Source organism: Pholcus phalangioides, unplaced genomic scaffold (genome assembly GCF_987345545.1).
Source record: "Pholcus phalangioides strain wild (caught in Gottingen) unplaced genomic scaffold, Ppha-v1.0 ptg000017l_1, whole genome shotgun sequence".
NCBI classification, from domain to species: domain Eukaryota; kingdom Metazoa; phylum Arthropoda; class Arachnida; order Araneae; family Pholcidae; genus Pholcus; species Pholcus phalangioides.
This window is the reverse complement of record NW_028301610.1, coordinates 2,951,070-2,975,351: the sequence shown is the minus strand read 5'-3', so window position 1 is coordinate 2,975,351 and position 24,282 is coordinate 2,951,070. Positions and strand designations below refer to the sequence as shown.

At 37.3% G+C, this 24,282-nt stretch overlaps 1 protein-coding gene across 3 annotated transcripts in view; it reads right to left on the bottom strand.

Annotated features, from left to right (window-relative positions):
* The window catches only part of LOC149072109 (uncharacterized), a 216,482-nt gene that overhangs the window by 38,311 nt on the left and 153,889 nt on the right, over positions 1–24,282 (bottom strand). The window contains exon 2 of one of the 3 annotated variants that reach the window (XM_089246741.1): positions 9,465–9,780. The exons of 1 other annotated variant lie outside the window; for it this stretch is intronic. The gene's annotated coding sequence lies outside the window, so the exon portion shown is untranslated. Of the gene's footprint in view, positions 1–9,425; positions 9,781–24,282 lie in introns of all 3 variants that reach the window. One more of the 3 variants, XM_089246742.1, reaches the window with a different exon arrangement.

Below are 24,282 nucleotides of genomic sequence, written 5' to 3'. Positions count from 1 at the left end.
CTTACCACCCCTACTGATTCCAACCGGTCTTTGAAAACTTCCGCTAACCTTCCTCTCAAAACATCAAAGTTAGTTCTTCGAAAACAAGGAACCAGTCTTTTGTTATCAACCTCACCCGAGTTACAGTGAAATCTAACTATACGATGATCACTGGAAGAAAACTCTTCCCCCAACGAAACATGTTCAACAAGATCCTCAGAACTAGTAAGAACTAAATCCAAAATAGCAGTACCCCTAGTGGCTTCTGATACATGCTGATACAAAAAATTTGGATCCCTATTCGGTGGATTGTAACAAACCCCAACAATAAGTTTATGACGTCTTTTGTTCTCAACTTCAACCCATATGGTTTCAATATCACTTCTCTGCACGTTACACTCTCTAGCCTTCAAACAGGATTTCACGTATATCAACACTCCACCCCCTTTCCTATCAGATCTATTTCTCAAAAAAGTATAGTATCCTGAGATGTGTAAGAAAGATTCATCCCCATCGTTTGCCCAAGATTCTGTAATTGCTATAAGATCCAGTCCCTCCACAACTATCATAGTTTCTAAAAAATCTTTCTTATCACCCAAGCTCCTGGCATTTATTAACACACATTTTAATTTGCCCGGTGGTTTAGTGTCAATCGAGAAGCCATACAAGTCAGAGGTGGGTAATTCCCCCCGTCAGTACTGTTGTGATTACCATTAACTAACCCGCATTCCCGACTACGTGGTCTGGGAGTAAAAACCCCCCAGACCCCCCCCCCTCTTATTTAGATGGATCCCATCCGAACGAAGCCACCTATCGGTAAATGCGGGAAGCTCCAAGAACGTGACCCTAAGTGAGGAGCAAATGTCCTTCAGGCCTATATTGAATTGGTGGATCCTATTCCTATACCCCCTACTACCCCTTGGCAGCACTGGAATCACTGCCACATCTGAACCCCTCTCCCTAGCGGATAATAGTAAATCCCGGTACTCTGACACAGACACACTAATATTCGCTCCAACCTGATTTGTTCCCACCCACAAAATCACCCGCAAGGGCAACTTTCGGCGATGAAAAACATCTCGAACGTTGCCAATCTTCCCCCCAGGAAGACAACAGCGCTCGAAACCCCGAAAATCCCTACACACTCGGTTCCCAAGTTCCCTAACCATAGATTCGCCGATGATTAAACCCCTATCACTATCCCCCTCTACCTCATCCACGACCACCCATTCGCCCTCTAAACTGCCGTTGTTCGTGGAGATTGCTTCTTCATCAACAGGTGGCTCGACGACTAGTGGCTCCGTTATAACCGGGCCCTCTAGCACCCTAACTTTTTCCCGTAAAGCTTCGACCTCGAGTTCCAGCCTTTTTCTATCCAAGCACCCTTTACAATTGAAACTATCAGCTACTATACCCCTAGACCAGGGAAACCTCCCGTCGCAAGCTCTACACAACACTAGTCGAGGTCGAGGCATACTAACACTATTGCTAAAGCTAGATAATAATAATAATACTTAACAATAGGAAAATGAGAAACGTTAACTGGAAATTAAAATAATTTAAAATACATTACTATGCAAAATATACGTAAGAGACTATACGAAAAAATTACGTAAAGTAGAATGCTCAGCACTAAATCACGAAGAAGAAAATATATATGTATATAAAGAATAAAACACACTCTAAAAAAAAGTATTAAGCTACAAAGTACAATTTATACTTATTAGAATTAGCTAACTATCTCAAATCACTAACACTACAATAATACGCCCAAGTGGAAGGAAAAACAAAGTTATTGAGAGTACCCGGGAAAAAGTATACACTGTTTGCTAACACTAACGTCCAAAAAACCTACGAATTTATATCAAAGGAGCGAGAAACACAAACCTGGCGAAAACACAATGAAAATGAAATGGGAACGAGAAAAATAAATTTACGTCTATCGAAAATACACAACGAAAATTTAAAAAATTGAGAGCAATATAATAAAAAATCAACTTATTTCGCAATCCAACGTGTGCTAGAAATAAAAAGAAAACACCGCAGAATATGACCCAAAAATAAACAACACGCTAAGTAAAACTCACGAGAACGAAGAAAGACACAAAATGGCGCACGTGGCGGATAATCCTTCGGTAATCCCCCGGCAACGGTTTCGGATAAAACTTCTTCTATTGGTCGGTGAGCGGAGCGCGATAAAAGCATGTCCGTTCCCAACCGCGGCGAAGACGAGAATCAGTGAGTTACAAGACGTAAGGTAAACTTTTTGATTTTGAAATTTGATGGTTGACGAATCCCCCACTGCGGAAGACACGAGAGAGTAGCTAAACGTTGAAGGCGAAGATACATACCCAGCGTGAAAGGTGGAGTCGTCTTATTTACTGTATATGCATATATATGAATTGACATCATCATCATCGTGCCCCCCAGCAATAATGAGCGTCAAACCCCCCACCCTAGACTTTCAAGTCTATATCCGACCATGATGTATACCGTGTCTTTGCTAAAACTTACCTCTAACGTAAATTTACTGTTACTGTTGATACTCTTTCGCACGCATAAAATTTTCATAAGATAATAAAATTCATTTGTTATCGTCATTAACATGATGAATTATAGCGTACAAATAAAGCAAACTTTTTTTTTGCTTCGAAGCAACGAGAAAAAACTTAAGTAGAATATCCGTGACCGCGGGTATATAAAAAGAGCGATATAAAAAATGAACCCAAACACTTACGAAGTAACAACATACAAGTAGTATAACGCCGAAAGCCATTCCGAGTTACCTCTACAAAGAGTTCTATTTCGAAGTTCCATTGACTGGTAGAGCTGCATTTGTATTTCTGTTTGAAGCGAAACATGATTTCGAAGTGTCGTGTGGAAGAGCCACAGAGCAATAGGCTAAGGAACACGGTTTAACTGGCCCGAGGGTTTCTTTGATTGTTTCCTGGCTTGTTTTCTTTGCAGAATGCGAGGAAAAATATAACTTTCTTGCCACAGAATTGCAATTCCCTTTAACTGAATCCGCAAAGGTATTCCACTCTACCCTTAGAAACTGTTTGAGTTCGTTTTTTCTCCTTGTTCTTATACCTTTTTTCTTATTTCCGTGCTTCGTGACACGTTCTCGGAAAACTGATCTTTGAAACGTGCTAGCGCAAAACAATCTTATTGAATTAATATAAGACGACATATCATAAATGGACTGTGCATCAAAGAAGGAATCGACACAATGCCAGTTGATTAATATTTTTCTACTTCCGTAATGTATTTGAATATCCTCAATAGCATTTCAACTTAGATTGATATACAGATATTTTGTCTTATTTTATATTTTTATTTCATACCTATTTCGTAAATATGTAGTTCTTACGGTGAGATGAAAGACTTCCTTGAGCTGCAGTAAAGTTTACTCATGATATGCATGTATAATATTCAAAGAAAATTAAAATGCCACTGCGAAAAATACCAATGTCGTAATAAAAATTGAAAAATAAGATTGAAGCGTGTGATAATCTACACCTGATCAGCAGAAATTTTTTTCTTGCATGAAACGTTGTCCAGCACGTGGTCTCACCGCAGCCTTGATTTTGTCATTCTTTTGGATGGTGTCCAGAAGTAGACGATTTCTTTGAAAAATTTTCTTTCTTGCTTTGTACAACATTTAGAGACATATACATTCATTTAGAAATAGTGACGTTCCCAGAGCCAATATTTCAACTGAGCTTGATAGATCATATTATTTATGTTCTTTATGTTCACAAATGAGACAGGAGTACATACACGACGTTTTTCCGTCGGGAAAGTGTTTCGTATGTTATTTTTGAATCTGCCGAAGATACTACAGCTATACAGAATACAGAAAAGGTGTAAACAAATATTATTTATAAACAATAATTTATCTTGTGGGACAATTACAATTTTTTTGTTTATGAAAATTGATGAGATGATATTCAACTGTAATACCTGTGGATCAAATATCGCTTCAAACTCTTTCAACAAACATGCTGTGTACACGGGGTGTTTCACTAATAGTATCCGAAAGGACAAAAAGTCTAATGTCAATTCCATAATTGACATAAAATATGAAAAATTATAAATTATAAATATTAAGCTGTCTGATTCAATCTCATAATGCCGAAGGTGATTAAAAAAAATTGAGTTGGAGTTTTTATACCGCCCTCAACTCCAAAAATGTTAATCAGTAAAATTCCCACAGTTACTGTGACAAAAATATTACTCCGTAATATTTGGTTAAAAATTCGACAAGATATCAATGAACTGGTATTTTGTACTATATAGCTCTTATCACAGGAAAAATATTTTTTTGAAGTGGGGCAAACAATTACATCTGAATATGCGATCTGGTATAAAGGAAGGTAGGTCAAAATGTAAAAGTTTTGCAATGGGCATTATAGCAGTGAGCTTATTGTTAGTATAGACAGGCGCTTTCAACAGGAGTAGTGTCTTCCGGACTGAGAAAATATTATTTATAATATATTATTTATTATATGCAATTGAAATAGCAGCAGAATTTCCAGCGAGACGGGCATTATGTGGCTAAATATAGTTTCTGACTTCCGATTTGCAATGGGAAAAGAGTAATACGATTAAATAATCGACGTTTGGGTGTACCCAAAATTCCGAAACGAACACGGCTATATGCGTTTCGGAACTGTATGAAGTTCCTTTATCAGTAGCAGAAACAAAGAAAGAAAATATTGAAAAAACTCCTTATAGCGGGAGTTACTCGCTGTTGTAGACAAGAGTCAAATTCATAATGAACAGGCAACAAACGAGTAGAGCAAGAGGACGGAAAAAATACTCGAAGAAAACCAAGTCAGACGGTGAGGGACATTTTTGGATGATTTTGGCAGAAGAGAAGTCAAATTTATGATCGAAGGACCAGCAGTGTTGGGCTATGGATGAGCGGTTAAAGTCTTGGTTGCTTTAACCATTATGAATTTGACTCTTGTCTACAACAGCGAGTAACTCCCGCTATAAGGAGTTTTTTCAATATTTTCTTTCTTCTTTGTTTCTGCTACTGATAAAGGAACTTCATATAGTTCCGAAACTCGTATAGCCGTGTTCGTTTTGGAATTTTGGGTACACCCAAACGTAGATTATTTAATCGTATTATCAAACCCAAAAGGTAATCCATTTATACTTTCTGGGAAAAGAGTAGTTTCAAATAACATATAAATTCAAAAAATACAGAAAATTTAAAAAGTGTAAAAACTAAATTATTCTAAGTAGGAGCCCATTCGAGAATAGGTGCCAATGAACTATTGGATAAATATGCAAAAGTAGCAGCTTAAAAACATAACATTGACCATAACTTTCCAGTATGAGCTATATTAATAATGATACATGGAATTCGCATTTTAGAGTACAGTTTATGAAATGCTGAAGTTTGAATGCCAAAGAGGATAAGAAAAAGAAAGTGGACAATGCCTCATGAAATGCCAAACTACTTTTCCCATTTTGTTTCAATAAGTTAGATCAGTTGGAAGAAAAGTTCTTAAACTTCTGGAATCTAAAAGGGGAGCAACGAACAACCGCATCCTGAGAAGTCTTGTGAAAAGACAGGCCACCACTGATTTGGTCGATCAAGTCCATGTGTATTTGCATAAACGTATTCATATAATAATACATTTCATTTGACCATCTAATTTTGTGAAAAAAAAATTCAGGTTGTTCTAGTTTTTTGCAACAAAAAAGGGAGAGAGTATTTTGAGACATCACGAGGCATTCAATTCATTTTCTGCAAATTTTTTGCAGAATTTTGTTTCCACGGCTTTCCTACAAGCAATTTCATTAACTGCGCTCGTAACTTTTTTAGGTGTTTTAATTTACTCAAGGTGTATATGTTTCGGTAGATTCGGTTACATAATAACTGGCTATATTATGCATTATATCCGATTTATAACTTTTGCCGTATTATATATGCAGTTTTACTCCGGTATAACAAACTCCAATCCCAGGAATTACTTGATTTAACGAATTTTTCTTCGAAATTCTGGGAAAATCAAAAGTCAAACCCCTATTTTGCGAATAAAAACCCTCGATATAACGATTTTTATGCGAACTATATCCTTCATTTTTTTTTTCCTTATTTCTCGTCACTCGAAATCACAATCCGAATATTTGACTGCACAGGTTTTGACTGTTAATTAACCCTTCTTTAGAGACAATCAAAAACGGGGAGTAATGATTTGTTCCTCTGAGTAACGGAGACAATAAAGCAATTTTGAATGTGCGTGGAAAGGCGTCAGTGGCAAATTTGTGTACACACCATCATCATAAAACATTGTGCTGTCCACGTGTTTAGATTTCAGTGAAAAAATAAAGTTTCTTGGAGTTTGTAGTATGTTTTGACAAGCGAAGAATGGCAGGTCATCTGAAGAGAGCGCGTTTTTTGGTTTACGAAATACTGTCAAGCAATTTTTTCATGCATCCTGATTTTATTCGTAAGTTAATCTTCTATATATATAAAATTGATTTTCTGTGTGTCTGTGTGTCTGTGTGTGTGTATGTTCTCTATACAAATCTACAATTTTAGATCGATCGTCGCCAAATTTTGCATATATACCAAATGCGACCCGACTTGAACGATAGGCTACTTTAAAATTTCGTCAGACCAGGGCAAATGCCCCAAATGGGCAAAAAACTGTCCGGCAACAATGGTTTTTGGGCCTCAACAATCACTTTCCGAACGTTTACTTTGGTTACCGTGGTTCCCTAGCAATGCGTTTCAGACGTGTATATGCCTTTACAACGGTTTGTCACTTCTTTAATTAGTATATGTATAATAGTTTATGCCTTTATAATGGTTTGCCACATTTTCAATATACTCTCAGTAATGAGGCTTTTTGAATAGACGTCATAATCATCATCAGCATCGCTTTGAGAGTCAGGAAAAGGGTGATCCTCATAGAAATCAGTGCTAAAATTGTCGATTTTACTGTAGAAATGCGGAAATTAGTGGGATTTTCCGCCCCATCAATAATCTTCTATATATATAAAATTGATTTTCTGTGTGTCTGTGTGTCTGTGTGTGTGTATGTTCTCTATACAAATCTACAATTTTAGATCGATCGTCGCCAAATTTTGCATATATACCAAATGCGACCCGACTTGAACGATAGGCTACTTTAAAATTTCGTCAGACCAGGGCAAATGCCCCAAATGGGCAAAAAACTGTCCGGCAACAATGGTTTTTGGGCCTCAACAATCACTTTCCGAACGTTTACTTTGGTTACCGTGGTTCCCTAGCAATGCGTTTCAGACGTGTATATGCCTTTACAACGGTTTGTCACTTCTTTAATTAGTATATGTATAATAGTTTATGCCTTTATAATGGTTTGCCACATTTTCAATATACTCTCAGTAATGAGGCTTTTTGAATAGACGTCATAATCATCATCAGCATCGCTTTGAGAGTCAGGAAAAGGGTGATCCTCATAGAAATCAGTGCTAAAATTGTCGATTTTACTGTAGAAATGCGGAAATTAGTGGGATTTTCCGCCCCATCAATAATTTTAAAAATTGTATTGAATTCTCGATTTTTGAAATATTCAGTTCGCTTAGAGATATACGAAGCCCAGGAGATTAAATATGAAGTAATTAGCCAAACCTATACTTTTGAGTTGGATATTCGAGCACGATCATTGATTTCATTTATATCTTCTCAAGTATGAAAATTAATGTCTCCATATTGTCTCTTTTGATATTTATTTGCATAAATTCATGTGGGTTAGGATATTTTAAAATTAGTTATGAGCCCGTGAAAAGTGCATCGAAAACATTCCACAGCTTTAACTAAGGATTTTTGGAAGCTGAAACAGACAGATAGGGGGGGGGATCGAAATACCTAGCGCCCCTTAAAAAAAGAAATATATATATTCATTTCTACGTTTCTGTGTAAATCTATATTTGTTTATTTCGCGCAGTTTGCCATATTGGTTAACTTGGACACGGTTTGTATGTCCCTCAAGATAAAGAGAGTGAGATATCACGTGATCCAAAAAAGCCTCATTGAAGAAAACCCGGGCAGCGCCGGGTATTATATCTATCTATCTATATCTTATCTTATATCTATCTATCTATCTTCTATATATATAAAATTGATTTTCTGTGTGTCTGTGTGTCTGTGTGTGTGTATGTTCTCTATACAAATCTACAATTTTAGATCGATCGTCGCCAAATTTTGCATATATACCAAATGGGACCCGACTTGAACGATAGGCTACTTTAAAATTTCGTCAGACCAGGGCAAATGCCCCAAGTGGGCAAAAAACTGTCCGGCAACAATGGTTTTTGGGCCTCAACAATCACTTTCCGAACGTTTACTTTGGTTACCGTGGTTCCCTAGCAATGCGTTTCAGACGTGTAGATGCCTTTATAATGGTTTGCCACATTTTCAATACTCTCAGTAATGAGGCTTTTTGAATAGACGTCATAATCATCACCATCATCGCTTTGAGGGTCAGGAAAAGGGTGATCCTCATAGAAATCACTATTAAAATTGCCGATTTAACTGCATAAATATGGAAATTTAGTGGGGGGGGGGTTCCTGCCACATCAATAATTTTAAAAATAAAATTGAATTCTCGATTTTTGAAATATGGAATATCTTGGAGATACGAAGCCCAGAAAATTAAAAATATGAATAATTTGCCGGATCTACTTTTGAGTTGGATATCCATGACGTCGCCATATTGGTTAACTTAGACACGGTTTGCATGTCCCTCAAAGAAAGAGGGAGATATCGCATGATCCAAAAAGCCTCATGCAAGAAAACCCGGGCAGCGCCGGGTATTGTAGCTAGTTATATATATTTTTCAATTGTGCTATCAGAAATAAATTGTAACATCTATCCCAAAGCAAGTAGCTTTCAAAATTTGTCGTTTCGAGTGTGCTTATACTCCTGATCAATTTGACCCCGTTAAACTGTTATTGACCAGTAATATAATTGACCAGTCAATTTATTCTTTAAATACGAATAAAATTAACTGTTTCTTACGATTCGTTAAATTTGGGCTCGACTGAATTACATTTCAACCATCTACGCATTTCTTCTTAAGACTTGGTTATTTTATTATATGAAAAGAGGCAAAATAAAAATTGCAATCAACGATACCTTGATGAATTTTCAAGCAAATATTAAGGATTTTTTCTATCGATAGAATAAAAGAAGGCAAAAGACACATTGACATTTTTGCATTTTTTCCAATTATCTTGCAATGAAAGTAAAAATACCCCAGTTTTCATCCCTCGTTTTGATCCGAAAGTTGATTCACGTTGAATACTTTAATGACGATATGATGTATTTACCCAGATTTGAAATTATTAGAAGAATGCAGTACTATCATTGCACTGGAGTAATACGTAGAATAAAAATATTTACAAGCAGAAGAACGTGTAATTGATAGAGCGGAATAAAAAACCTTCATTTTCTGTGCATGAAATTCAGTTTCTCTTCTTACTTCTTCTTATGAATTTCTGTCAATCACAGATAGCTTTGTAGTGTATGCATTTCTTCGAACTCTGTTTTGAATGGCTTCTAACGCACGCGTCTATAACCTTAAGTGTTGGTGAATCAAGTACTTGAAAAACTTTTGTTTCATCTTCTATTAACTTGTATCACATATTTTGATCATGACGATAGGAAACTATAGTTTCGGCATCAGATTGGATCAGAGAGCAAATATCACGAAGAGGGAAAAGTCACCAGGTTCCATTCGAATGAATTTTGCGCTTGTTTTGATTTTTGAAAATTTCTTTTGGAGTTGTCGAAGGCACCTGGGGAATAAAGAAGAAATCACATAAAAATATTGTCTAATGACTGAATATATATATAAAACTTATTTCTCATACAGATATGATGGAAATTTTAATGCAATTCAAATCAATTCATGAATTCAAATTATAAATATCAATGAAACACACCGTATTGCGAGATATTTCAGCAAGTCCTTCTTTTTTTTCTGAATAACTAATAGATATTATTACTTTGTGGGAAAAAATAATATATGTATCGGTACTCACCTGCAATTTTCGTCCAAATGAGTAGTCATTTTCCAGAGAGAACGTAGGAAGAAATAGTCCTGACCTTAGATTAGCAGTGATAGTATCATCAACATTAATAACAAAAACGGATTTGAACGGCAAAAGATAATAACATGTCTGGTGAATCTTCAATATAAGATTATTTTCCAGAAAAACATTCTAGAATATATACATTATTTCATTGTTCAGATATTCGGTGGTATTTTTCTTTATTGGTTTCTAACATTATACTTAATGGCCAAATGTAAACTGATGCGAATTAAAAAATAAACAAGGGCCTTCTTTTCTTGCAACCTTGTACAAAAGAGTAATAAACGATTTTTCGCAATAATCAATCTTTCTCTGCACGGTGCAGTACTATATACTCGGCGTGTTAAAATTTCTGCAGTTTAAATATTTTATTCGAAGTATTTATTTATTTACAGGGGAAAAACAGTTATTAATCTATACATGTGTAAGTATGAGCGGGTACTTACCTAAAACTTCGGACAGGTATTTTCGTTGGAATCAATCTGAGAGACTAACATATGTAAATGCAAATACCTTCGAATTTCATGATCGTTGAAAATTATGCATATGCTTTATTGTTTCGTAAAGCACAGTTCATTGTCGTTGGTCAAAACGTTGATCAATTTCTGTACTCACGCTAAGCAAAACAACTTTGCGAAGAACTTTTTTAATGACTGAGACAGATTTGTTTTGCAAACTAATTACTACAACTAGAGCGAGAAACATTCTCATTGGAAAATACTAAACTTTATACAGAAAATAATGATAACACAGCAAGAATGGTGGTTTTTTTGCGCATTAGCAGTTTTCTAAATATACAAATATTTCCTGCTCTCTGATCACTATGATGAGGCATTGCAAATGCATTGATAATTTCGAGAAAATACAATTATTTTTAATTCTCAGATATCCTAGAGTGCCCAGACAAAACATGATTCGATTTAAGTAGCTAGTATATTGTCGGGGAGGGGAGATACCGAATTCACTTTAGCGACGATGGAATTTATATTATTACTTTTTTTTTAGAAGCGAGCGACGGAGAGTTTTATTCTAAGTGTTTTAAACTGGCCTTACTGGATGAAATACGATCATGCTAAGGATTTCCTCTACTCAACAGTCGAGATTTTTTATTGCACCTGATCTCTTTCCTCTAGACCTTTGTTATTTTTTCTTTCCCTTTTTGCGGTTTGAAAGATGGTCTTTTGCCTTCTTGAGGAGAAATTCTAGATATATCGTGAGCGAAGCCCATTATGCAAGCTGAACTTTCCACTTACTTTGTGGTTTCAATGTCGAGGCGATCAACGTGGGCTAGCAATAAAATCCTTTACTTTACTAGACTCGTGAAAAAACCAGAAAAAAAATTATTTCTCTCACTCTTTTTTCACTTTTTCTCGCTCTTAACTTATTTTTTCCTTTCTTTATTTATTGTTATTATTCTTGTGTCCTCGCTCTTACTTCTCTCTATCCATATATAGTACAGTCTTATAAATACAAGTGTTCGAAAAAGCTTTTGAAATATGAACTTCGGAAACTCGTATTTTCAGCAGTTGTGCATTGTTGCATCGGTATTCTCATGTCTAGATCCAAGAACGTGGTCTCAAAATTTAAAAGTGCTGAATTCTTTTATGCTGCTTCAAAGGGGATCTACCTAATTTTAGCGCAGGATTTATATTTTGTTTCGCAATAAAATAAAGAGGCTTACGTGACAAGTGATTGTCTCTCTCTCTCTCTTTACTTTTCATACTATTGGACTTGGAAATCTACCCAAGGAATTGGGTGTGCTGGTATCAGAATACATCAGTCATGTGGCAAGTATACAATGAACTTTTATATCGTCATTGATTTATTGAGTGGTTTCGCTGAGAGATATTGGATACTTTTCGATCATACGAATGCATGGATTTCGATTGCTTTGAGCATTCGATTATTTATTATATAAGTTTATATTAAGTATGTCAAGCAGGGCAGGAGTGACTTATTTTCTAATGAAGAAAAACGCCGATGATCTCCCGTTATTTTACATGGACTATAACAAGGATTAATCATTACAAAGATTTTTGTGACTCTATGTTTGACCGATTGCGAATTTTGCTACCAAGGTACGATTTTCTATTCGGTAGTCTGACAGAACTTGAAAGATGAAAGAGATATTCAAATTGTGACAACTATTTATGCATTTTCCAATCAATTTATCATTGATTAAGATGGGGTTCTCAAACTGTGCTCAGCCAAACTTTGTCAGGAACGTCGTGGAGTGTCAACCCTGTCAAAGATTCTTCGAAGTGATTCTTTGTTAGATGGCTGTGCGGTGAAGCGGATAAAAAAAAGTTTGAGAACCTATGGGGGTGTATGATATTTTCTGTGCCATTTCATTCTGCTCACCAAAAGTAATGAAAACAACTCCATTCATAAATGTACTTACATCACCAAACCTGGCCATATCTTCTACATTACAATTTACTGACATTAATGAGATGGGATGGAAGCGAAGGCGCTGTTTATTGGTGGTCGCCTCAAGTTCGTTAGGGAAAATATCATATCTATATTTTTCTTCGGGGTTCGAACCCGGAAACACGGCAACAACATTCACGATGGTGGACGAGCATCTTACTACCACGTCGCTCAAGTGCTATTCATGAATGTACAATGCGCCACTGACACTTAACATATTTAGTTATTTAAAATGTGCCGAGCGTGATATGGTATTTGTTTTTGAATAAGGCACAGTGATTTCGAGAACCTGTCCGAGTAGTTATTGGCTATATTGCTTGCAGAGAGAAGTTTTAACATGCAAATTACGAAACTTTTTAACTCATAGTTTCATTTACATTGTATCTCTATTGCATAATGTTTCAGGATGACATTGTTTATCTACGTTAAAACAGGCATCAGAAAAAAATATTTAATTTATTCTAATTTTCTTCTCGACTCTTATCTTGTTTCGTCAGATGCATTTCGTTTCTTTTTTTCCTTACGTCTCGGTGGATTTTATTTATTGTAAGAATGTTTCAAATTTAAAATCATAGAGACAACTACGCAACGTTCAGTCTCGAAAAAAATTATAATGAGTGTTTTCAAACAATTTTACACACATGTCAATCGCTTCAACCATTCACTTAACACATTTGCTACAAAATACAGACAAAAATACATTTTGTTTGTAAAAATATCGAGTTAAAAAAGATTTTATGAAAAGAATTTTTATGCAATTATTTTTTGCAACAAGTCACTCTAAATCGTGAACAGAATTAGACACAGATCTAATAGTGATAAGAAAACTGATCGAACATTTTAGAGCTCATTCTAATGATAAAAAAACATGCTTTGATTTATTCCAATTTTAAAGTCATTTAAATATGTTCATTATCAAAAATTCTTATTAGATTTTCTAGTATGTTCTTTAAAGATCGAAAAAAGGCGTGTGCGGAAAATTCACCGCCAGCAATTCACCGACCAACAATTCACCGCCATGCAATTCACCGCTAGGAAAATTCACCGACTAGCAATTCACCGACAACAGTTCAATGCAAGTCAGTTAGCGAGGGAGTGAGCGATTGAGTTACTGAGTGAGTGAGTGACCCAGTGAGTGACTGAGTGACCGAGGGAGTGAGTGACCCAGTGAGTGAGTGAGTGACCGAGGGAGTGACCGAGTAAGTAAGTGATTGAGTGACCGAGTGAGTGAGTGACCCAGTGAATGACTGAGTGACCCAGTGAGTGACTGAGTGACCGAGTGGGTAAGTGATTGAGTGACCGAGTGGGTAAGTGATTGAGTGACCGAGTAAATAAGTGACTGAGTGACCGAGTGAATGAGTGACCGAGAGAGTGAGTGACCGAGTGAGTAAGTGATTGAGCGAGTGACCGAGTGATTGATCCAGTGACCGAGTGATTGAGTGACCGAGTCAGTGATTGAGTGACCGAGTGATTGATCCAGTGACCGAGTGATTGATCCAGTGACCGAGTGATTGATCCAGTGACCGAGTCAGTGATTGAGTGACCGAGTCAGTGATTGAGTGACCGAGTCAGTGATTGAGTGACCGAGTGATTGATCCAGTGACCGAGTGATTGATCCAGTGACCGAGTGATTGATCCAGTGACCGAGTGATTGATCCAGTGACCGAGTTAGTGATTGAGTGACCGAGTGACCCAGTGAGTGAGTGACCGAGTAAGTAAGTGATTGAGTGACCGAGTAAGTAAGTGATTGAGTGACCGAGTAAGTAAGTGAGTGAGTGACCGAGTAAGTAAGTGATTGAGTGACCGAGTAAGTAAGTGATTGAGTGACCGAGTGACTGAGTGACCGAGTGAGTAAGTGATTGATCGAGTCAGTGATTGAGCGAGTCAGTGATTGATCGAGTCAGTGATTGAGCGAGTCAGTGATTGAGCGAGCGAGTAAATTGGTTAGTGAGTGAATTGGTTGGTTAGTTAGTTTTTAACCTAGTAGTGTCACAAATGATTAAAAAAATCCGATTGTTCCGAAAACGTATTTATGATGAAGTGTACATTTGAAGACACTTGGATCGGGCGTCCTCTTCGTCGTGGTGGTCGTCGTCAGCCGCGCTTTGACATTTGGAACTGCTTTCAAGGAACGCGTAACGATTTACCAACAATTCTATAGAAGGATGGCATCGAGCGTTCCAACAGCAATTATCTGCACACCAGCCACATATATGGAAGTTCATCGGTGCCATAAAAAGAGAACAGAGTTTGAATGAAGTTCGGATGGAGCAAATTGTAAGTGGACAAAACCATCACATTGATTAGGAGAAAGAAATACCGGGACTCTGCGCAGAGATTAAAGAATTTAGTTGATAAGTATCATCAAGGGTGTGACATTAAAGACTATTTGAGAGGTATAGCTCATAATGTATCATTTTAATTATGATATCAATATTTGTGAGAAATTAATATTTTTCTCCCGTTTTTTCTTACATTTGCGTGTTATCTGTTTTTCTAGATTAGTAGATTGGAACCCTTTAACTATAAATACGTAAGGAAGAAAATCATGTCGAAAATTGTTAAATAAATACTGTATGTTTTGAATGAAAATTATGTCAGATATTACTAATTAAATATTATAGGTTTTGATTGAAAATTACCAATTAAATATGTATGTAATGAAAACTGTGTGAAAATTATCCTTCTAAAATACTCCTCTAACATTGCCCAAAATGAATGCCATTTTTTATATCGTTTTTTGAAGCTGTGGTTCCACGAGTTTCAGTTTTCGAAAATGTTATTTGTCACCCAAGAGACTTTATGTCCAAGAATTGGATGTTTAAAACGAGATAATTTCATACGATTTTTGAACTCACGCATATAACTTTAAACAATATGAGGCTATGGCTTTCTTTTACCAGTTTTGCTGATTGAGAAAATTAAACTTATCTTTATATTCACTTTATTCCATTAATTTTTTTCCAGCATCAGTAGTAGGACCTCTATATTATATGGCCTCTACAAAACGAACTGCGTCGTAGCGAACTAGTTTTTATTTGTTAGAATATTTAAATCAACATAATCGAATGTTCGTTTTAAGTCTAAGACTGTAAGTCAAATGTCAAAAATTCAATCCCCCTAATAAAGAGGGGGGGGGGGGTTCAAAGGTTATATGGAGTAATCATCACTGAGCCGAAATCCCTGAAGCCATAAATATAAAATTTAGTAAGCATTATATTTTATTACCAGTTGTTATCCGCGGCTTCGCTCGCGTGGATTTTGCAATCTCAAAATTATTCTCACCTCATAACCCCCATGGGTGATGAACTTTCAGAAATCCTGTCTTAGTGTGTATGTACATTATAAAATATAATACTAACTAAATTTCATATTTATGGCTTAAGCGACTTCGGCTCAGTGCTGATTGCTCCATATAACTCTTGAAACTCCCCTTAGGGGGATTGAATTTGGAAAAATCCCTTCTCAGTGAGTCTATATTACAATATTGATCTAATGTCATATTTATAGCTTCAGCTGTTTCGGCTCGGCATGATTTCAACGTTGACCCCACCCCCCTCTTATGACGCCCTTAGGTTGTCGAATATGGAAACCATTTCTTAGCGAGTAGTGAGTCTTTACGTCGTGAAAAAAACTATTCACAAAATTTGATATTTACAGCTTCAGCGGTTTTGGCTCGGCGATGATGAATCAGTCAGGACATGGTATTTTATATACAGTACTAGGGGGCTCTGCCCCCCTACCACCTTTGGCGGCCAACCCCCCCCCCTCCTTTTCTCTTCATAACATATCTTGTTTATTTCGTTTCACTTCGTCAGCGTGCTATGGAAAGGGACACGTGAAAGCACCAGCTTACTGAAGAAGCGAATTTTATAATAATAAAGCAACAAAAAACAAATGTGATTCATCAAGTAACCCCAGAAAACTTCCCCATGGGGGTCCACAAACTCCAATTCGTTGAATTTTAGTGGGGGCCCTGACTGGATTTATCGCGGGCTACCGATGTGTTGCAAATTTTACAATGTTAAACAACAGAAATCAATGAGATTCATCCAGGGACACCCGAAATGAAACCTGTCAACTTTTCCATGGGGCCCCGACCTAAAGGCTTGTCGGACATACCCCCTGTGAGTGGGAACGAAAATTTTTAATTTTTATCAATTTTAAAACGAATAAAATCCAGGGCCCACATCCAGTAACGGGGACCCAAAAAAGCTGGTTTGGGGGCCCGCCATCTATTTCAGCTTAGGGGACCTGCTGTAGGATGTGGGAAACTCTGGGTACATGCACATAACTTGGTCCCGATATATGCAAGAGTTAAATGAAAACTTGATCCCAAAATCGTAACTGACTTCCGTAACACAAAAACGTAACAGATTTCCATCACTCAAAAAACGTAACAGATTTCCATCACTCAAAAAACGTCACCGACTCCCGTAATAAAAAAATCGTCACTAATTTCCGTTGCATAGGAAGTATATATATACGTATATAGTGTACATATAGAAAGGCACTAAGGCGGGATTTCTGAAAGTTCATCACGTGAAATCGCGGGTAACAGCTAGTTCAGCATAAAAAAAATCCATCCAGCAACCCGAATCCGTATCATCTGAATTTCTTCTCATAAAGTCATTATTTAAACTTTCCGCCATATCTTTAGGATATGGCACTTACTCACTCAATAGATCACTCACTCACTAGATCGCTCAATCACTTAGCAGCTCGCTCGCTCACTCACTCACGGACTGACTTACTCGCTCATTGAATCAGTAACCCACACGCTCACTGAATCACTTACTCACTCGGTCACTCAGTCACTCACTGGGTCACTCATTCACGGACTGACTTACTCGCTCATTGAATCAGTAACCCACTCGCTCACTGAATCACTTACTCACTCGGTCACTCAGTCACTCACTGGGTCACTCATTCACGGACTGACTTACTCGCTCATTGAATCAGTAACCCACACGCTCACTGAATCACTTACTCACTCGGTCACTCAGTCACTCACTGGGTCACTCATTCACGGACTGACTTACTCGCTCATTGAATCAGTAACCCACTCGCTCACTGAATCACTTACTCACTCGGTCACTCAGTCACTCACTGGGTCACTCACTCAGTAACTCAATCGCTCATTCCCTCGCTAACTGACTCGCATCGAAATGTCGTCGGTGAATTGCATGGCGGTGAATTGTTGTCGGTGAATTGTTGGCGGTGAATTTTCCGTAAACCGAAAAAAGGTCACTGTAATGTTTCAATAGCGGTCGTGCTCCGTCATTATTAGAGATATGTAACTTACGCAAAAAAAAAAAAAAATGTTTTAATCAGAAATTTCGCATTTATTTGCAAAAAAAAAAATTCAGATCATAAATGTCGTATTCATTTGCAATAACAAATTCCAAATTGAAAAATTTCACATTTGTTCACAAAAAAACTCTCGAATAAATAAAAAATATTTCAAATCAAAAATTTCGCATTTCACAACAAAACCAAAAGGAAAAACCAGCAATATTACTGTTAAGTGTTAAAGTACTTGGGCTACGGCATAGACTAAAGATATATTACAAGAATCATCGAAAGACTGGTTATTTGTGGAGATGAAGATTACAAGGAAGAAAATTCATCACTGCCCCCACGGGGACTCGAACCCCGGTCTCTCGCTTGCCGGACGAGTGCTCTACCATCTAAGCCAGTGGTTCTCAACCGGGGGCCATAAGGCCCCCTTGTGGTACTGGGATACTTCAAGGGGGCCACGGAAGAAAATGGAGAAAGGGGCCATGACAGGTGGTTTGGAGAACTGAGAAGAAAAATTAAGGTGTGAAGAAATGAAGATTTTATATTAGTGACTAACACTTATACAGTGAGAGAGAGAATCCAACAAAACCACCCATAAAACCACACAGGGCCTTCTTTAGGGCATGGACCCACCCAGGCCTCACCGCCTACATTTTGCAACAAGTTCCCTAGGATGGAATTTTTCTCAAGTCCCCGGCTAAATTTTTCAGATCCCCTTCCCTATATGAAATTTATTGTATGAAAAACAAAAAAAATGATGAAATGCATATTAGGCCCCGGGCTGTAGCTCTGTCAGTCCTACTCTTGTGAGGGGTCATGTCCAGGGGCCTCATGCCCATAAGTGACCCCACCTTATGATATTTTGTATAGAACAATATTAATTTTGAAAATAAGTAGGAAATATGTAGGCTGTTCATTTCCAGCTAAAGTATGGGACTACCATAGCATCACTTTGCCTAAGGTGGAGGCCCCATGATGTTGAGACGGTCCTGATAGAACTCGGACTAGCGGGGAGATCAATAAATTCTAGGCTAGTGGTCTGGAGGCCAATTTTCTTTGCAAAATTTTCGTTCAGTACAAATTCACTGAAAAAAGTCATTTCAATACGTATAAAGTGTCTTGCTTCTAGATGAGAGTTGAAAACTCTGGGTAAGACAGGGGAGCCACGAGAAAAAAATATGGTTCAAAGGGGGCCACGGGCAAAAAAAGGTTAAGAAACACTGATCTAAGCTATGGAAGCGAGAGACCGGGGTTCGAGTCCCCGTGGGGGGCAGTGATGAATTTTCTTCCTTGTAACCTTCATCTCCACAAATAACCAGTCTTTCGATGGATCTTGTATTGACAAGTGGAGAGGACGTTTCTATATAAAGATATATTATTCTAACTCTGTGGGCTACGGACACACGGGAAAGTTTTCCCGCTGAACGCAAACCTGTTTTTGAGCAGCTTTTACTCCCTGGTCACACAAGAGTGTATTTCGGACGCGAACGCAACTTTTGTGACGTCAGAGTGCCAGCTCCTTATCTGTTGTCTGTCATAAGCGCCTTATGACCATTACGACATTATTATGACAGGCAGACGCTGCCCCTTCGCGAAGGGGCCCAGCCCAGTTGACGGGTCCGGAATTCGAGCTTTCACCGGCCCCTATATATCGATCCTCATACTTTATATCCCTGTATCGATTCCTATGATTCAGGGTCATCGACGCGTTGACGTATTTTTTCTGATAATTATGGCCATTTGTAATTAGTTTGTTTTAATTGATTTATTTAACTAATTTGTTCTAATTAATTTAATTATTTCGTTTTAATTAATTTAATTATTTCGTTTTAATTAATTAATTTATTTCATTTTAATTAATTTATTTATTTCGTTTTAATTAATTTATTTAATTTGTTGAAGTTAATAAGCAATCAGTTAATTTTAATTTGAAAAATGATTTTTTCATACCCTGGTCCGGATGAATTTTTATGTGTATATACATTTGCGTATTTTGGCCTTTTCAGCATTAATGCATAAAATCAAAGAATTTTCAGAATAAGTCCATATTTTTAAAAGTTTATTTAAGCTCAATCACTTTTTTTTAATAATGTTTCAAGTAAATATTGCTCGTAATATTTCCATAACATATTTTTTACGGAGGTGGGATTTAGTGAATTAATAGAGATGCTTGTAATACAGTATTTTCCAAATATCAATCGTTTTATTGTAACGCTGTTTCTAGCAATATATGTCATAAATGTTAAATTTTTTTTAGAAATAGCGTCGAAATTATTTTGTTATTGGTATTTTGTTACTGAAGCAGCTTTTTTAAGGGTATTTTCTCATTTTTGGTGCATATTTCGGAATTTTTAGTTTTTTAGGATATTTTAATGCATATCTTGGCATTTTTAAGTGCATATTTGCATATTTCGCCACTTTTTTAGTGCATATAATCCGGGCTCTACTGATGAGTATTTTGATGAGTCTGAATTCGAAGGTTTTTGATTGAACTGTAAATAAGGCTATTGTTTCGTAAATAAACAATAGCCTTATTTACAGTCATTTTATTAGTGCGACCATTAATTAGCGTATCAATGGACGGATTATTGAAACACAAGGTTTTATTCTTATTCTTTTTAAATCCTGTGGATAATACGCTGCGGCGGATTATATACGTGGGATTTTTTTTCTTTCTTCAAACTTCGCATGCGGATTATGCGCCACCGCGGATTATACGCAGGAAAATACAGTACAATAAAACGGTTGATATTTTGAAAAAAATACCGAATTGCAAACATCACTATTAATTCATTAAATCCTACCTCAAGAAAAAAAAACAAACCTGAAAATTTTCTTATTTTATGCATTTATATGTATTAATGTATTAAAAGGCCAAATTTATTTAATACATTTATATGTATTGAAAGGCCAAAATATGCATTTGCATATAATCCGGGCTCTAGTTATAACAATCAACTCGCAATCCAAATGCTCCATTTCTGGCAAAAAGAAGAAAAATGGGAGGGATAAAAAAAAAAGAAACGCAGCGTGATAAAATTCTCGTGTGTCCACCGAACTGACGAAAAACACGCGAAAAAAAATGGAACCAGTTGCGTTTTCGTGTGTGCAACCTTGAGAACGCGTGTCGTGTGTTACCGGTCCCGTACAATTCTCTGTTGTCAATTTTTTTGCAGTTTAAATGTTAAATGTTTAATGTTAGAAAAAGCTAACATTTAGTAATCTCTATACGCTCTCCTACTCAAACCTTTGCCTTCTGTCAACAATAACTAAGTCGTGATAGTAAAATATCTCTCAACATCCACGCTATTCGCGGGATTATGAAGGTTTTGAATAGCTACTGTTGCCAAGTTCAAATAGCAGCATTTTGTTCAAAATCCGCATGACATCAACATGGGTCTCTTGGTTCACACACTAAAAGTCTGTTGAAATGATTGTATCCATATGTCATCACGGGAGCTCATCCCATGATACGTCTTAAAAAATATTTTGGAGAAACTTTCTATTAATGAATATTGGTTCAAATATGATGTAGGTCTTGTTGCGACTTCAGATAGACAGAATAGTTTATCTATACGCTGGTGCGTTTCACTTGTTGCGTTGGATGCCCAGTTTATTTTAAACTCGCGTGTCTGCTGCTGTCTTCATCATTATGTGCATGCTCTTCACATCAATTTCATCATTCTCATTTGTCAATTTTTTTTCCGTTGGTATTCGTATAAATGGCCTTGACACTAACAATTGAAGATTTCAAGTTTACTAAACGTACTCAACATTTTTCGCGCGTGAATGGACAGTTTGATCCTTCCAAATTGTGGATTAGTTCCATGATTTTCGTACAGAACTCGGAAACGATAGTTATATACAAATACAAATACAAATACAACGCCACAACAGGCAAAATGCCCAACGAGGTGGCTGATAAAAAGATGCCCATAAAAATATGGTTGTCATATGTTTCAAAAATACAGCAACCCAATTAAAAATGCAATTAACACAAATTACAAATAATATATACACATGATAAAATATTATACAATGCCCATAAAGAATACTTATGGTTGTCTTATTCTAAGAATGGATAGCTTCTCGATTTACCCGAACATGTTTATCGTATTTCTTTTTAAACGTGTCAATTGTGTTACAATTTACTACCTCCGGGGGTAAGCTATTCCATTTATTAACAACCCTATTGGAGAAAAATTCCCTGCGACACCATAACCTTGCATTGTCCCTCACCAATCGATACTGGTGTCCCCTTGTAAAAGCAGTCGATTGGCGGTGTACTAAAAGTTCATGGTCCATCCTATCCATCCCATTGAAAATTTTGAACACTTCGATCATATCTCCTCGACACCTGCGTTCATCCAAAGTAAACATATTCAAAAAATTAAGTCTTTCTTCATAACTCAAGCCCTGTGTGCCAATAAGGACACGCGTAGCTCTTCTCTGCACCCCTTCAACCAAGTCTATGTCCCTCTGTAGGTATGGTCTCCAAAACCTTACAGCATACTCCATTCCAGGACGAACTAAGCCTCGAAAAAAGCGGAAGAATGACTTTAGGAGAACGCGAAGAGACCTTTTTGAAAATGAGACTAAGCATTCTATTCGCTTTTTTGAAAACCGCTGAACAATGTTCAGAAAACTTAAGTCGCTCGTCAATGAGAATTCCCAAATCGGTGACTCTAGTTGCATCCGGAATAGTGACACCATTCAACTCGTAAGAGAACCGTGGGTTGTTCGAACCAAAATGAGCGACCATGCACTTATCTACGCTAAACGTCATGCTCCATTCATTTGCCCATGCTGCAATCTTGTCTAAGTTGGTCTGGAGCAACTCCCTATCGCTTTCATTTCCGATTACCCCCATTAGCTTCACATCATCTGCGAATTTGCTAGTAATTCCATCGATACCCTGATCGAGTTTGTCGATAAAAAGTGAAAAAAGTATGGGGCCAAGGACACTTCCCTGAGGAACTCCACTTGTGACGTCTGTCCAACCAGAGAATTCCCCGTTCACCATAACTCGTTGCGACCTATCTCTTAACCACGATTCTATCCAATTCAGCAAGTTGCCCCCTATTCCAATCTCGTGTAAACGCTTCAAGAGTTTGCCATGTTGGACCCGATCGAATGCCTTCTGGAAATCAAGGTAAACAACGTCGACATTTTTGCTCTTACCCAAAGCCTTAGTCACGTAATCATAGAAGCAAAGGAGGTTAGTTACACATGACTTTCCCTTCCTGAACCCATGCTGATTATCCGACAATACATTATTCTCGTCTATCCACTTCACAAACTGCCTTTTGATGATAATTTCCAAAATTTTCGAGAGGGAGCTCGTCAAACTCACTGGACGATAATTAGACACCACTTCTCTACTACCCTTCTTAAATATCGGAACAACGTTAGCCAGTTTCCAATCTCTCGGGACGATACCCTCAGCAACACTACTCCTGTATATCTGTGCGACTGGCCCCAACAATTCATTAGCACCTTCCCTGAGAACCCTGGGATAGTTATCATCTGGTCCTGGTGCTTTGCTTGCACATACATTTCTTAGAAGATTTAGGACCTCCACGTCTTCCACTTGAATATCGTTGAGCGTTTTATTACCCCATGCAACACCCGTATATCGAATATCATTATCTCCATTAAAAACCGACGCGAAAAAGTCATTGAAAGCACTACACATGCCTACATTGCTCTCTACTTTTGAGCCTCCTATCGAGAGGGGGCCAACTGTCCCCTTACATCCATTATTGACGTATCGAAAAAATGATTTTGGGTCAGAGCCAATGTTATCTGCCAACCTAGATTCAACTTGCTTTTTACTATCCCTTATCGCTTTCTTCAACAGTCTTCTTTTATCAGTAAACAATGATAGGTCACCTCGTCCACTTTTATACTCTCTGAATGCTCTTTTCTTTTCAAGATAAAGGTTCCGCACGCTATCCGTGAACCATAGAGGGTGTGATGTACAAACACGCTTTTTTCGAACAAAGGGTATGACGTCGTGCAAAACAGAGGACAGCTTCGTACTAAATTCTTCCCATTGACTTACCACCCCTACTGATTCCAACCGGTCTTTGAAAACTTCCGCTAACCTTCTTCGCAAAACATCAAAGTTAGTTCTCCGAAAACAAGGAACCAGTCTTTTGTTATCAACCTTACCCGAGGAAAAGTTACAGTGAAATCTGACGATACGATGATCACTGGAAGAAAACTCTTCCCCCACCGAAACATGTTCAACTAGATCCTCAGAACTAGTAAGAACTAAATCCAAAATAGCAGTACCCCTAGTGGCTTCTGATACATGCTGATACAAAAAATTTTCGAGCACCAACTTAAGAAAGTCTCTTTCATACTGATTTCCAGATGAAAGGTTCTCCCAATCAATACCCGGGTAATTGAAATCCCCTAGTATGAGAACCCTCTTTCGCTTACACATGTAGGAAATTTCATCATGCATTT